The sequence below is a fragment of the Canis lupus genome, chromosome 19 (assembly GCF_048164855.1).
Source record: "Canis lupus baileyi chromosome 19, mCanLup2.hap1, whole genome shotgun sequence".
Lineage (NCBI taxonomy): Eukaryota > Metazoa > Chordata > Mammalia > Carnivora > Canidae > Canis > Canis lupus.
In genome coordinates this window covers 32,058,082-32,073,022 of record NC_132856.1, presented here as the reverse complement: position 1 = coordinate 32,073,022, position 14,941 = coordinate 32,058,082, and the positions used below count along the sequence as shown (strand labels likewise).

The window sequence follows — 14,941 nt, the reverse complement described above, 5'->3', positions numbered from 1 at the left end:
AAATGTTCCAGAAGGAATCTCAAGCTTCCCATTTGGGAAAGAAGAAAGGACCAATATTTGATGCTTACATGCTGATACTGTAGTGGGAAATATCAAAATGTGCAAGGATGAAGCAGTCTTTCACTTACATAGAAACTGTCAAGGGCTAGCTCCATGTTGAACCATTATAGAACATAATTATAAAACCTAAAAATAAAAACCACGACTTTGAGCCATGGTAGGCCCTCAGCACACTCAACAAATACATGATTGTTTAAATATGGAACAAACTTGCTGTTTAAATGTGGGGGGAAGTACACACATGCTTTAAGATAAACACTGTTTGAGGGATCCCTGGGTGGCACAGCGGTTTGGCGCCTGCCTTTGGCCCAGGGCGCGATCCTGGAGATCCGGGATCGAATCCCACGTCAGGCTCCCAGTGCATGGAGCCTGCTTCTCCCTCTGCCTGTGTCTCTGCCTCTCTCTCTCTCACTGTGTCCCTATCATGAATAAATAAAAATTAAAAAAAAAAAAAAACTTAAAAGATAAACACTGAGAGATGAACAAAGCTAGCAGGTATTTATAGGATAGTAAAAAAAAAAAAAAAAAAAAATCATTTAAATGAAAACCTATTGCCAGAAGTCTAATTTTGCGCAATGTCACCCTCCTTCTACCCTACACAGCTTTTAAATATGTTCATCTTGCTCTAATTGCTCAGTCAGTAATGGACAGAGCCTTCTAAACAAAAACCTATTATTGTACGAAAGAAAAATGAACAGGTAAGTTGCTAACATAACAGACCCTTGGTACAATTTTAAACAGGCATGCAAAATAACATTTGCTATATGCCCACCACCTTGCCTAGCCCTGGTATCTGACACTGGGCTCTACTTCACAATTTAGGATACAACAGAAGTAAGAAACATCTACTCTGGTATATTAAAAATACAAGGCAGCAGTAAGTTTTGTGACTACCAGGTGGAGAAGTATCCACTGTGGATGAAGCTTTCAAGTCCTCAATAACTTTGGACGTCTTAAATCAATCATCCACAAAATATAGCTTATATAGCTTTGTGTATTCAATTCTTAAGTGTAATAAAGATATACCATCAGACACAGTAAGTAAAAAGGATCTCATGTGAAAGCTTCATTTTATGATAATTTATGACCATAGAGATAAAAATGCAGAAGGAAAAAAAACTCTCAACAGTCACATGAATGATTATATGTAACATATTAGTGAGTTATCCTAAGAGTATATATAATAGAATTCTTACCAGTTAAATATTCATATAATATGGTACTACTTTTAGGAGCTCAACCTTGTGGGCTGCCTGGATGGCTCAGTTGGTCGAGTGTCCAACACTTGGTTTCAGCTCAGGTCATGATCTCAGGGTCATGAGATCGAGGCCTGCATCCAGCTCCACTCAGCGGGGAATCTGTTGGAGATTGTTGCTCTCCTTCTCCCTCTACCCCCACCCCTAATGACCATTCTCTCTCTCTCCAAAATAAATAAATCTTAAAAAAGAGAAAAAAAGAGGTCAAAATTGCATTTATTCAGTGCCCTAGGGAATCTGCCAGAAGTTGGGAGGAATATCCTTAGGTGAAATAACAAAATATTAAGTAACCCTTCAGTGGTAACTACATAGCAGGCAATGCTCTGAGTGCTAGATACAAACTAACTCTGCCATGTGTTAATTATGAGGAACTGAGGCAAGAAGCAGAGTAACATGGCCAGAGGCACATAGAGAGCAAGTGGCACAGCCAGGATTCAAGCCCTGGCAGTGTAACTCCAGATACCATGTTCACTGGTCTCCTCTGGCTCCAGGAAATTCCCTCCTTCCTCACCTTCTCATCACCTCCCTACTGTTCCTTTGTCTGATTACCATCCAATAGCCATACTCTGAAACCAGAGATCCACAACCACCAGGTGTGAGCTGTGTATTTGTTAGCAATCACCTTTCTGGCATTCAAGGACTAAAGAGACCATGAAACAATTTAGCAATAATGATAGGGCAAGGACTATAAGAGAGCAACATTACCCTTCAGTGTCTGTAAAAGCACTCATGTGGGGCACCTGGGTGGCTCTGTCAGTTGGGCATCTGACTCTTGATTTTGGCTTGGGTTGTAATCTTGGAGTCATGGGATCAGACCTCACATCAAGCTTCCTGCTCAGCATGGAATCTGATTGAGTATCTCTCTCCCTCTGCCCTTCCCTCTGCTCATGCTTTCTCTCTCTCTCATTTTCTAAGTAAATAAATAACATCTTCAAAAAAACCATGATTATTATACCCATCACTCGTTTCTCTTTCTGCGCTCTGTCATTGTTTCTATAGAACCCCATTGACTGCCTTGCTAGCTCTCTCATATACCCACAAAAGAAGGTTTGCATGTGTTCTGGTAAAGAGCAATGTTCCTTCAAGCTGGCATGACCTCACACTCCACTTCTTGATTCTTCTCTAAGCAGTTTCTTCTGTACACATGGGTGAAAACCCAAGCCTAAAAGCCAGTACCCTAACCTACAAAAGAATAGCACCCAATAGACCAAGCAGCCCACATTTTCATTAACGAAGGGCCTACTGTGTGAACCATGCAATAAATGGCACCTGCTGAGTCTTTTACATGCACCAACAGCTCTTTATTTTTTTTAATTTTTATTTATTTATAATAGTTACACAGAGAGAGAGAGAGAGGCAGAGACACAGGCAGAGGGAGAAGCAGGCTCCATGCACTGGGAGCCCGGCATGGGATTCGATCCCGGGTCTCCAGGATCGTGCCCTGGGTCAAAGGCAGGTGCCAAACCGCTGCGCCACCCAGGGATCCCCCAACAGCTCTTTAAAGCAGAACCACCTCCATTCTATCCATGAGAACACTGAAGATTCATAGAGAACAAACGATGTGTTCAAGATCTCATGGCTAGTTAGGATTGAAGGCAGAATTCTAACTAGGTCTGTTCTAGAAAGTCTATACTTGGTAATATTGTTTGCACAAGGGTATCTTATATATTCTTCAATTCTTCTTCCATTAATCTGCATTCTCCCTAGGAGCAGGGACTATGTTTTGTTCACCCCCATCTCCATTATATTTCCTAAGAAAGGAGCACACAGAATTCCTCAAACTACTCAAAATATATGAGAGGACAATTCCTAGCGCCCAGTAGGCACCTAAGGGCTTACAGAATAAATGGATACATACAGATTAGGATAAGAAGTCTTAAAAATACTCCATTTAACCTAATTTGAAGGTATTTTGATGCAATAATAGCCCTGGATTCCCAGTTTTCTCTCACCTTCCTGTCTCTGACCTCCCCCATCCTCATCTCTTATTTCTCCACCTTCATCTTTTGTCTGTGTCCATCTCTCTCACACATCATCAGTGTCACCACCTGTCACTGCAGCTACTGCATCCATTAACACACCATATGCATGGTCAACAATCTCATGTGAAATATCCCTAATCACATCTGAGATCAAACCTGAAATAAGCACACTAATGGTATTGACATGACAAAGAACTCCACCTCAGTTAGCTTTCTGCACAAGACAAGCCTCCTAAGCTAAGGAGTCTCAACACTGACACCTGGATCTCAAAAACAAGTGTAACTCTCAATCTCTCCCACAGGTATTACTGTGGTCTCAGTGTGTGCCCACAAAATTCCCATCTGTACCCTCAGACTCTCATGGTGTTAGAAAGTGAAGCATTTGGCAGGTGATTAGGCCATGAGAGGGGAGACCCATGAAAGAGATGAATGCTCTTATAAACGAGATCTTGCAGAGATCTTCCCTAGCCCCTCTTGCCATGTGAAGATACCATGAGAAGTTTGCAATCCAGAAGATGGCCTTTATCTAGCCATGTTGCCACCTTGATTTCAGACTAGAAGTCTGATGTTCCAGAAGTCTCTGGAAACTGTGAGAAATCAATTATTGTTGTTTATGAGCTACTTAATCTGCAATATTTTGTTATAGTGGTCCAGACTAAGGCATGCATGCACCCACAAGTAATGACTTCCCTTTGGCCTAGTATTGACATTGTCATGCAGTAAGACATTCCTCCCCACGTGCCAACTCTTGTGCTCCAAGTTCTTCATGTATCCTTTCCTGGAAAACCCCAATTTCAAGGTATAGAGACTATACCGACAGCTACATTTGACAGAAGAGGACCAAGACACAGAGGGGCTCAGTAACTTACTTTACCATCACAAAGTTACTACGGGGAAAATATTCTTTCCTAGAACCCACATCGTCTTAACACAGACTCTTACCTTCCCTGCAGTACCGCTCTGGCTGTGTTCTGTGATCTTGGTGTTATTTGCATGGCAAATTTTCTAAGAATTACCCTAATTTCTCTTGCACCAGAATAGTATGTCCCCCATGAAGGCACTCAATTTAGTAATTCATTTGCATTCACTAATTGGTGTTCTAAACACATGGTTAGCAAAGTGTGGTCTCTAGACCAGCAACATTAGCACCACTTGGGAGCATGTCAGAAATGCTCAACCTCAGGCCCTATCCTAGACCAACTGCATCCCAAACTCTGCGGCTGGGGCCCAACTGCCTGGGATCTTATTAAGCCTTCGAAGTAATTCTGATCTATGTTAAAGTTTGAGAATGGCTGATATTTACTGAAAGTTTTAGGTAATGTTCTCTCTGAAGACTCATGGTCAAAATGAAGATAGAAACTGCATCGTGAGGCATCTTGCTTCAGTAAAATCCAGAGGCACATTCTGTCTATAATTCTTCATACTGTCATCTGTCCTCACATATCAGCTTTCTGCTCATAATTTCCAAATTGCAACCACCTAACAGCTTCTAAAATGAGTGTCTGGCCTGGCAGATTTTAAAATGCTAGGAGAGTAAATATCTTTGTTTCTGGATTGGACTTGTCCGATGCAGGTGACCAAATCACTCCACATCTGAGAGCAAATTAATTACCCCTTAACATAAGTATATTTTCATGCCAAGTATGGTCTATAATGAGGTCTTTACCATGCAACCATACTTCAAGCAATCATTCACTGAAGTAACCATATTTTAATTACTGGCACTTCTTTCATTATGTATTCTCTATATACAATACACCTGTCAGAAAAACATTTCTTGTTTGACGGATTGTCAGCTCCTTTTTTCCTTGAGTCCTATGTTGTCCACCACCACTACCCACTGACATTTTTTTTTTTTTTTCTGTTAACTAGAGTCAAGCACTGCACAAGTTCTTGGGGATTTGGAGCCAAATTGGATGGTTGACCAGCCCTAATGGTTGGCAGAGACTTTTATCTGCTCCTCTGAGATCACTGTTCACACGTTCTCACAGTATATCTGTCTGCTGCAATTAGGGTGCTGCAAAGCTGTTGTTGATAAAGTGACATTTGCTCTAAGCATTGTCACTTTGAAGAATACCCACGAAGGAAAATGAAAATCGATGTAATTACAAGTCATCAACTGCAAATTTCATTCACTTACTTGCTTCAAAACTGCCAAATGAAAATAATTTCAGTTTACCTTAATAACAATATATGGATAGTCAGTTTTTTTGAAAAGCTTATTTTCAATCTGCATTTCTAATATTAAAAAGAGGAAAAGCACTCAGTCCAATTTTCTCTAGTTAGAGAATCCTAACTTTTCACAAAACACTTGCAATTAAGTGGTTGCCTAATAATTTACTACAATAAGTATTGAAATGTGTGTTTTAAGCCAAATGCTTTTTTAACTTTTGACTACTGTCTTACCTGAATAGTTATATTTTTAAATTCTAATAACTTTTGTGAAGAAGGTGGCACCCAAATAAGGTATCATGTATGATCAATGCAGTACAATGAATACATTGATCACATGACATTTATTATCTTTCTAAAATTTTCTGTACTCATTATTGTGGGAAAATATATAACAAAAGAAACAACTGAAGGTCAGTTTCCTCCAAACAACTTTGGAAACTCTGAGCAAATAGAAAGATAATTCCATCTAGCAGACAGTAAGAGTAACTGTTAATTAATAAATGTGGACAATATACTCCTCAGCACAAGTCAAAACCTGGTGGCTGCCTCTAAACAAATTTTGTTTGCCCCCTGATAATCTTTTTTCATTTATTTTCCAGTGTTAAACATTTATGAGATTGCATTTCAATATTTAATTTATATATCTTTGAAAAACCTAGGCCACCTGGCAACATGGGCTGTTAACCCCTACATCAATGATGGGCTAACCTCACTCTGTAATATCCTGAGGGGGCTCCTGTGGGCCTCTGAGTTAGCATCTGTTTTGTGTTCTGTCGTAGTTAAAGGAAAGTCCTCTCATTACCAGCCTAGAGTCATCAATGTAGATATCAAAAGGAGGTGGGACATGGGGTAAACTTTGAAGAATGGACAGGAAAGAAAATGGGGATGAGGGATTGGGGGTCTCTGAGGTTATAGTAGTGGTGTAGGCAAAGCTTCAGGAGTGAAGGTGGGGGACAGATGTATAAGTCAAGAGCAATAGTAAATGGAAAGTTCTGACTGGGAGAGAGGTATAGGAATGGGGCATATTGTGAGAAAGCCCAGAAAGAACTGACTGCAGAGTAACTGAAGAGAGCCTTGAATGCCAACTCAAGGAGCTTCTGGGACATTATCCAAGAAACAGCTCTTAGCTTGTTTGAAAAACTAATCAACCCACTCCACATGTAATTTCAGCATATTCATATGCCCACTTAAGCTTGGGTAACTGCACTATTACTACTATGGTAATCTGGCAGCAGTGGTGCCCAAACTGAAGAGGACTGGCATCGGAAGCAGAGAGCAATTGGCAAGGAAGGGGAAAAGCAAAGGAAGCTGTGGAGGGTCATTATGTATACAAGCACCTGAGTCACACCGGCTGGGTTCCAAGACTAAGTACCAAGACTTTCTGCAGGTCTTTTAACATCTTTGAGCCCGAATTTTCTCAGCTCTGAGGAGGAAATAGTACTTGTGTCAGAAAACTATGGTAAGGATTTAATAAAGCAATACATGTTATATATGCTTGGAAGAGTTTTAGGCACAAAGTAAGAGCTTAATAAACATTAACCATACCACTATCATCATCATCATCATCATCATCATCACTTAAACTGTACTGAGTCCTGAAGGGGGTGTCTCAGATTTCCATTTCTATCTCTGGTGGCCCCAGACATAGAGATGGAAGTAAAGAGGTTATGAGAACATATAGGACTCAGTTATTCCAGAAATGTGGGAAGGTGGCCTACTCCCAAGTATTCAAAGATCACTGCATAAACCTGAAGGTGGGTGATAGTTTAAGACAATAGAGGTGGGAAAGGTCAAAAATAGAATCTGCTCCTTGGAGGAGTCACATGTAAAGTGTGAGTAGCACAGAGGGGCAGAACTATTCAGAAAGCAGTGTAAAAGGCAGAATTCAAAAGAAAGGTCTGAGCCACGATGCCATTTGAAAAACAGCTAATAACGTTTGAATTAAGTTCTACCAAGTAAAGGAATTAGGAGCATAGATAAGCCACATCATCAAGAGCATCATCATGAGAAAACATCTACTATGTGCCACATACTGTTTATCCCCTTAAGTCCTCAGCATAACTACCTCCCTATTTGATAGATGAAGACAGTGAGGCTTAGAGAGGTAAAAATCCTTGCTCAGAAGCACCCAGCTTTAGATAGCATGGATTAAGAGTAGAATCCAGAGTCCTCACTCTTAATCCTTTGCTGCATTCCTTCCCATAAAAAGAAAGAGAAATCTGTTTGTTTTTATAAGCAAAGAGAAAGAAATAAAAGATACCAAAAGGCAGAAGTGAATGAGTCATGCCTCTAAAGAAGAGAAAGGTAATGGGTTTATGAGCTGGGCAGAGGGCCATCACAAGGCTGAATTGGGCTCGGAACACAGAGAAAAGCATTTAAAAATTAAGAAGGATTGGGGCACCTGGGAGGTTCAGTTGGTAAGCATCTGACTCTTGATTTCAGCTCAGGCCATGATCTCAGGGTTGTGAAATTGAGCCCTGCCTGGGGAAGGAGAGAGAGAGAGAGAGAGAGAGAGAGAGAGATTCTCTCTTTCCCTCTCCCTTTGCCCCGCCCCCAGCCACTTGTGCAGGTATGGTTCATGCACCTGCTTCCTTGCTCTCTCACTCTCTCTCTCTCTCTCTCTCTCTCTCACACACACACACACACACACACACACACACACACACACTAAAATCTTTTAAACAAATTAAGAGGGATTGAGGAGGGGGCTAAAAGACTAAAATAAATACGTTTGATAAGTTGAATATCTGGTGAGAGCAAGTGGTCCCAAGATCAAATGCATTTCAGTTAGAAAGTAGAACAAGTAGGAGGATTTCATTGCTTCATTTCACCAAAGAAATGAGAACCAGAATTCTGATTTCAAATTCATTTACAAGAGAATTTTGGAATTATCTGTTGTGCTTTTGTCCAGCTTGGGTGGAGTTATTATTTTTTTGCTTGAGAGGCTGCCAGAACTTACAATGACACTGACTTCAAAGATATACATTTGGTGGTAGTAAATAACATCTACTCCAGGACTGCTGCAACCACACTATACCACAACCACACCACAACCACATCACATCCCACCACACCCCAGAGCATGGCACCACAGCCCACAACAGCTAACCCACAGAACAGCTAAAACAAGGAGCTTACTCCCCAGCAGGTACCATACTAACTAGGCCAGTATCCCATTTCATTTAATATTCAGAACTATTCCCCATGTGATTGGTCCCAACATCAGCTACAATCACAAGTGATGACCTAAGGTTCAGTCCATAATTGTCAAGTGGCCATGCCAATTTAATCTTTAAAACCAAGCCTGTCTACCGCTTCCTACACTTTGACTTTCTTCTTGCTATCTGGGTAAATCCCTTAGAATTTGAAACATCTATTTATTCTCTGAGAAAGTTAAGCATTTAGGTGTTCAGACAGCATATATAGTTTATGATACTCTCATACAAGGATCTAGAGAAAGGTGCTATCTGATGTGCAGGAAGCAGTTAAAGTACTACATCTTTAGTACAAAAGTTTGGCAAAGTTTGGGAGGGAGGGACAAGAAGGAAAAACCGAAAAAAAAAAAAAAAAAAAAACACAATGAAGAGTCTTTGTATGCTTTGAAGAAGATGGTGCTAGAAAAAAAAAAAATTCAATCCTAAGCAGGGTGAAATGATCATTACTGCCAAGGACATTTTTGATTAGGAAGCAAACAAAAGATTAAATTATAAGTGCTAAGTGAAAGAAAAGAGACAAAAGTTACATTTATATGAGTATATACTTGTATACATACTGCAAGTCCATTTACATGAAATAACTAGAATAGGATAAATTCATAGAGATGAAATGCAGATTAATCATTAGTAAGGGCTGGGATCATAGGACAGAAAGTGCTTAACAGGTAAGGGGTTTACTTTGGGATGATGGAAATGTTTTGAAACCAGGAGTTGGAGGTGCACACAGTGAATGTACTAAATGCAACTGCACTGTTCACTCCAAAATGGTTAATGGTTCATTAATTTCATCTCAAATTATTTTTAAAATGAAAAAAATAAATTTTAGGATCTAGATCAACAAAAGGATCTTCTACTTTTTCCCCCAGAATAAAAAGGAAAATCACTAAGAAAGATTAAAACATTATTCTTTTTTTTAAGATTTTATTTATTTACTCATGAGAGACTCCGAGAGAGAGGCAGAGACACAGGCAGAGGGAGAAGCAGACTCCCCGTAGGGAGCCTGATTTGGAACTTGATCCCAGGACTCTGGGATCATGATCTGAGCTGAAGGCAGATGCTCAAACACTGAGCCACCCAGTCATCCAAAAAAACATTATTATTCTTATGTTGGGTTTAATTTGGGAAGGGGGAAATTTTGTTTCTCTCTCTCTAGAGAGAGAAAGAGATTTTACCCCACAAAAATCACATATGAAAATGCACCTCAACAACAGTGAAACTTCTTCTCTATGTGTTATAGTCACTACAGTATAAGACGAAGAAAATGAGCCACATTGATAAACAAATTTCCTGACTATGAAGATAGTTCTCTCTCCCGTCAAAGTGTTCAAGATTAACTTCGATCCCAGAAGGGAAAACTAACTTTTAAATTAATTTAGAAGCAGAGCTTAGAGCTATTTGTGTTAGTTGAGGTTCTCTAATCAGCAGACCTTGTGTCAAGATTAGACATGCAAGAGATGTATTGTGGGGGAGCATGGGGTGTAGAGGGAAGGACGAGTAGCAGGCAGAAAGAGCTAGCTGCCTGACTGTGACATGTGTCTGACTCCTCTCAAGGACGGGGCAGAAGGTAATTTTGGGTGGGAAGAGTCTTGGGCTCCAGGGCAATTCCATGAATAGTTGGGCCAGGTCCAGAAGGAGGCTTTGAGCCAATCTTTCAATGAAAGAAGCACACACCTCACAGGTATAGGTCTGTACTACTAGCCCACTTGCCTTTGTTCATTGGCTACAGGAAGTGTACCCTCAGCATGACACCATGGTGGGTCCAGAGAGACAGTGACTATGTTCTTTAGTCAATTTTGCTCCTGCAACAAAAGACCTGAATGGCACATTTTCACTGAGCCATGCAGACATATTTTCAAAGTCCTCACTATATGTATTTGGCAGGAAGTTAGAGCTCTAACTCCCTTAATAGTGAGGAACAGCAAGTGTTGTTCATTGAAATCTGCAAACAATACCCAACTTTATTTTAAGTTAAAGTTTCTGTAACCTCTCCCCCCTAAATCTAAGAGGTATATTGCTAGGAAGGGAGGAGAAAGGAAACTCATAATAATGACATTGCAAGTGTTCACTCGAAGCAAAGTCCAGCCAGCAAAGAAACTAACCAAATGAGCAAGTCAATACCAAGGCTACAATCTACAAATGGCAAGTCAGACTCTGCACATCAAGTGTGACAATTAATTAACGTTAATTGGAAATGTTAGAAAGAAATACAGATTTTTGTCTGTTTAACCATATGGGGAACAGGGTCACTCACATAAGTATTCACATAAGTGTTAACACTTCCCCCTCCCATGAGTAATAAACCTGTTGTTTTAGAGTAATGTGGGCATTTTATAACACATAACTGCAAACTTTATATTTACCATTTTTGTCTAAAATCTAGAGAGATACTTAGTAAACTATATATTTGATACGTTAAAAATTTGAAGGCTACTATGTGATCCAATAAATCAAATTACATGGGAGGAGTAAGGTACATGGAATCAATCTATGTGATTTCATTAAAATCAAATAAAAACATTATTTATATACCACAGCAGTGGAAACAAAGTCTGTTTTTGGAAAAAGCAATAAAGTCCAGTTGTGTTATAAGAAAAGGTTGTAAAAATAAAATAATAATATGAATAATAAAAGCATTTGTATATGTATACACATCTGTGTCCTGTTGTCATTTCCATTAATCTATGATTACTAAACTTATGTACTTCTGCAAATACAGAAGGTATTTCATTCAAATTGCAGAAAATGTTTCCTCTCATTGCAGTACCTGGGTAATTTAAGAGTTTTTGAGTACAATTTCTCTAATTTATTTTTCACGATGGGATTTTCCCCCAGTTCTAAAGTGAGTATACCATATTCTCCCATACTTAACCCTCAGGATGGAGGAAGTGGTATCCTCCAATATTTTGTGAAGGCAGACTAATTTCCCCTAAAGTTAAACTCAACAAGACAGATATTGAGAATATTGGCTTCCTATAGTGTTTGTGGTCTCCCAGGATGACCACCAAGGGAAGGCCAGGCTGCTAACTGCAATCGGGTCATTTATCTCTGCCTCACACTCCAGTCTGAGCTGGTTTCATGTGGGATCTGGAGGACAGGATCACAGATTTCATCACAGGCAGCGTAGCAGGCACATACACAATGGAGCAATCAAAAAGGTGAGCAGGTGACTATTCCCTTTCAGAGGATAAATTACCTTTTCCTGGGAAATGATTATTGGCTGACAATGAGGTGATAATTTACTTCTCTCCAGCCTATAATAAACAAAAATACAAAGTAGGACACCATTTGCAATAACTATGCGGGTGATTATAATCACCTCTTAGCCTTGAAACCAGTCCCTATCTCATCAGCTATGATACATAAATATTGTTTTAGATTTTCATGTCTTCTAAAAGAAAAGCTTTTGTGTGCTCCTATATCATCAGTTATTATACATAATTTTTTTTTTCTTTTTAGATTTCCATGCCTTCTGAAAGAAAAGCTTTTGTGTGTCTCAGCTTGGCCAGCTGTCCCTAATGACCCCTATTACCAAACTTTACACACTTTGAGATTTCTTTTGAAGTGAACCTTGTTTCCTAATTCAGCATATGCTCTTGCTTCCCACCCTCAGGAAGGAGTCTGAGGCAGGCAATTCTCTTATGGAAAGAGGACAGAAAAGGTATGTTATGTAAGTCAGCAATGACTGAACGGATTGTCTTTAGAAGGACGGCAGCATTCCAGATGGAGCCATCAATGTTCCTTAGATAAGACCGCTTCTTTCTATGGGTCTTTTGATTATCGAGGGGCCTAATCTGAAGTACAGGTGGTGACAAAAAGCATATCAGTGATTGGAATACACAGCACAGGAATTCATGAGCTGTCTCTAGGTGCTATATAAGGCAGGGGATGGGAGGGGACAGTGCTACTTGAGGACCTGGAGAAGAGAGGACATGGAAGCCACACTGGAATGGAAGCTTCTGACAGTAGCCTGGCGGTAGGAAGGAAAGAGGCTGAGGAGAAGCTCTACCTAGGAGGGTGGCCAACCTTGTGCTAGAGACTGCATTGGAAGTGGATCCCTGCTTTGTCATAGAATTACCTTCTGTGATGTCCACACAGCCAGACAAAGTCTGTTACAATCACTCAGGGTTAGTAGTACTCTGGAGATCAGAGGAGTAAGCAGAAGAGGTTAGCTGGTCCTCAGAGGTGAGAGGCTGAGCCTCCAGCATGCACACACAAGCAGGAAGTCAGAGCAAGAGATGGCAAAAGATCATAGCACCTCTCAAATGTTTGGAAGCACTGGGGAGAGGAAGATAGTCTTCCCGCAGTGAGTAGGACTATGTCCTTTCCTTTGGAACAGTTACATAGAGGAGCTCGAAAGACCAAAGAACTTAAGGGCCATCAGCTCTCAATGAGAAGTGTTTGCTAGTCTAAATTACGTATCTCTAAAATGGAAACTGAATTAGCTGTCAACATTTAAAAATCAAACTTCTTTTTTTCTAGATACATGGCTTCTTTGGTAAAAAATGAGACAATCTGAAAATGTCAGGCTTGAATTCCCAGGCACTGCATAGCAACTGATGCTTTCAGAGAGAGCGAGGGTTACAGAGTTCTAAGCAGACATGACCCCGCCCCCCAATTTTCCACCACCCAGACTAGTTCACTCATTTATATGCCCTGCCCGTGTCTCATTTATATGCTTCCTGAAGTCGCATCACGGAGAGCACGAGAGACCTGAGTTCATCGCCTACCCCCATCTCTGTATCAGGTCCAAGCTCTTTCCCTGGGGAGATGCTAATCATACTCTATTCCACAACTCTCACGTGAATCCACTTCCAACCAGCTATGAAGATGAATAAAGAGAATGTGGACCACCACCCAGTGGGGACCAAAGGACTGGTTTGGACCTTGATTCTGCACACAGACCAGAAAAGTATATGGGACCTAAGCTCACCTTCCTTACTTTGATGACCAGTATACACCATCCCTTTGCTAATGGCAGGAGATGGCTTAATAAATAACAGATTGGTCCATAAAACAACAGCAACAACAACAAAAAAAAAAAAAACAGTTGCACAAACCCTGATAGTACAGGATCTGAGGGCTCTACCCATTACAAATGACATGTTCTATGCATTTGCAATGGTTGTTTTTGCCTTGCCCTTAGGAGCAGCTCAGTGTAATTGTGGTGAATTCCTTGGTTCTGTACTACAAGGTGAAAGGCAAGTTAATCTGCTGACATACATGGGATCTTTCTATTGCTTTATATTAATGAATGGCATGTGTACTGCTTATTCTCCATTTGTCCTCAGATCTTTTCTCTGCGCTTCCTGTCCTATGTCCCAGCAAGTTATTTTCTATGTATCTGCCAGACTCATTTCTCCTCTGACTTCTGGTAGGTTTGGCCAATGAGAATCATGAGCAAAAGAGTGGTGGCTGTGAAGTGAGAGAAAATGGAGTACTTACTCCCTCTAATTCTTATCACGCTCCTTATAATCTCCATCGAGCCCTCTTGGATAGGATCAGCTCTTGTGGGGCTCTCCTAACTATTTGCCCATCCAGGCATAGAGGTGATACAGGCTTCCTTCCACTGCTATTCCCTTGAGCTTCTCCAAACTTTTACTTCCCTCCACCCTGTTCATACCATATAAACAGTCCCTTTACTAAATTCCCCTTCCATTCAACCCTAGATTGTGCCATCTGTTTCCTGCTGGCACTTGATAGATCAGATATGAACATTCCAAATATGGGCACAGAAGTAGATGAGCAGAAAAAAACAAAAGGAGGTAGAGAAAAAAAAAAGAGAAGATTTCAAATGAATCTGAAAAAAATTGCACTAGGGCAATCTTACAGTTAGGTCTTTACAAGGCTTACTTGCCTTAATCATACACTTAAATGGTTGAGTGTTCTGGGTCATTTCTTCTCTGAAGCCTTTCATTTCATGTGTAATTAAAAACACGCCAGTCTGTAATGATGGCAGCCTTCAAAATGGTCAGTCTGTCACTTTTCACATCTCTAACGCAAAACACAAGTGCCTGCCTGATTACTAAAAGTCTTATTAAGGGGCCATTGTTTTCCCCTTTCTCCCAACTCCTCCCATCTCCTGATCTTTATTATCTTGCATTCTACTTAAAGAAAGGTCTAAACGAAAAAAAGATAATACCATAGACACCCACATCAGACTGTATTCATAACTGAGGTAAAGTGCATCTGATCTTGTCACTCAGCTTTTGTTTCCCTGTCTAAATCTAAGAATAACCTGAAGTCAGTTGCAAAA

The 14,941-nt window shown here is 40.3% G+C and overlaps 1 protein-coding gene and 1 long non-coding RNA gene across 18 annotated transcripts in view; one reads left to right on the top strand and one right to left on the bottom strand.

Annotated features, from left to right (window-relative positions):
* The window catches only part of LOC140610065 (uncharacterized), a 63,851-nt gene extending 56,598 nt beyond the window's left edge, over positions 1 to 7,253 (top strand). The window contains exon 4 of the long non-coding RNA XR_012011845.1: positions 5,171 to 7,253. This is a non-coding gene — a long non-coding RNA (uncharacterized lncRNA). The remainder of the gene's footprint in view (positions 1 to 5,170) is intronic.
* FHIT (fragile histidine triad diadenosine triphosphatase) overlaps positions 1 to 14,941 on the bottom strand; it is a 1,386,045-nt gene that overhangs the window by 636,049 nt on the left and 735,055 nt on the right. The gene's annotated exons all lie outside the window — the stretch shown is intronic.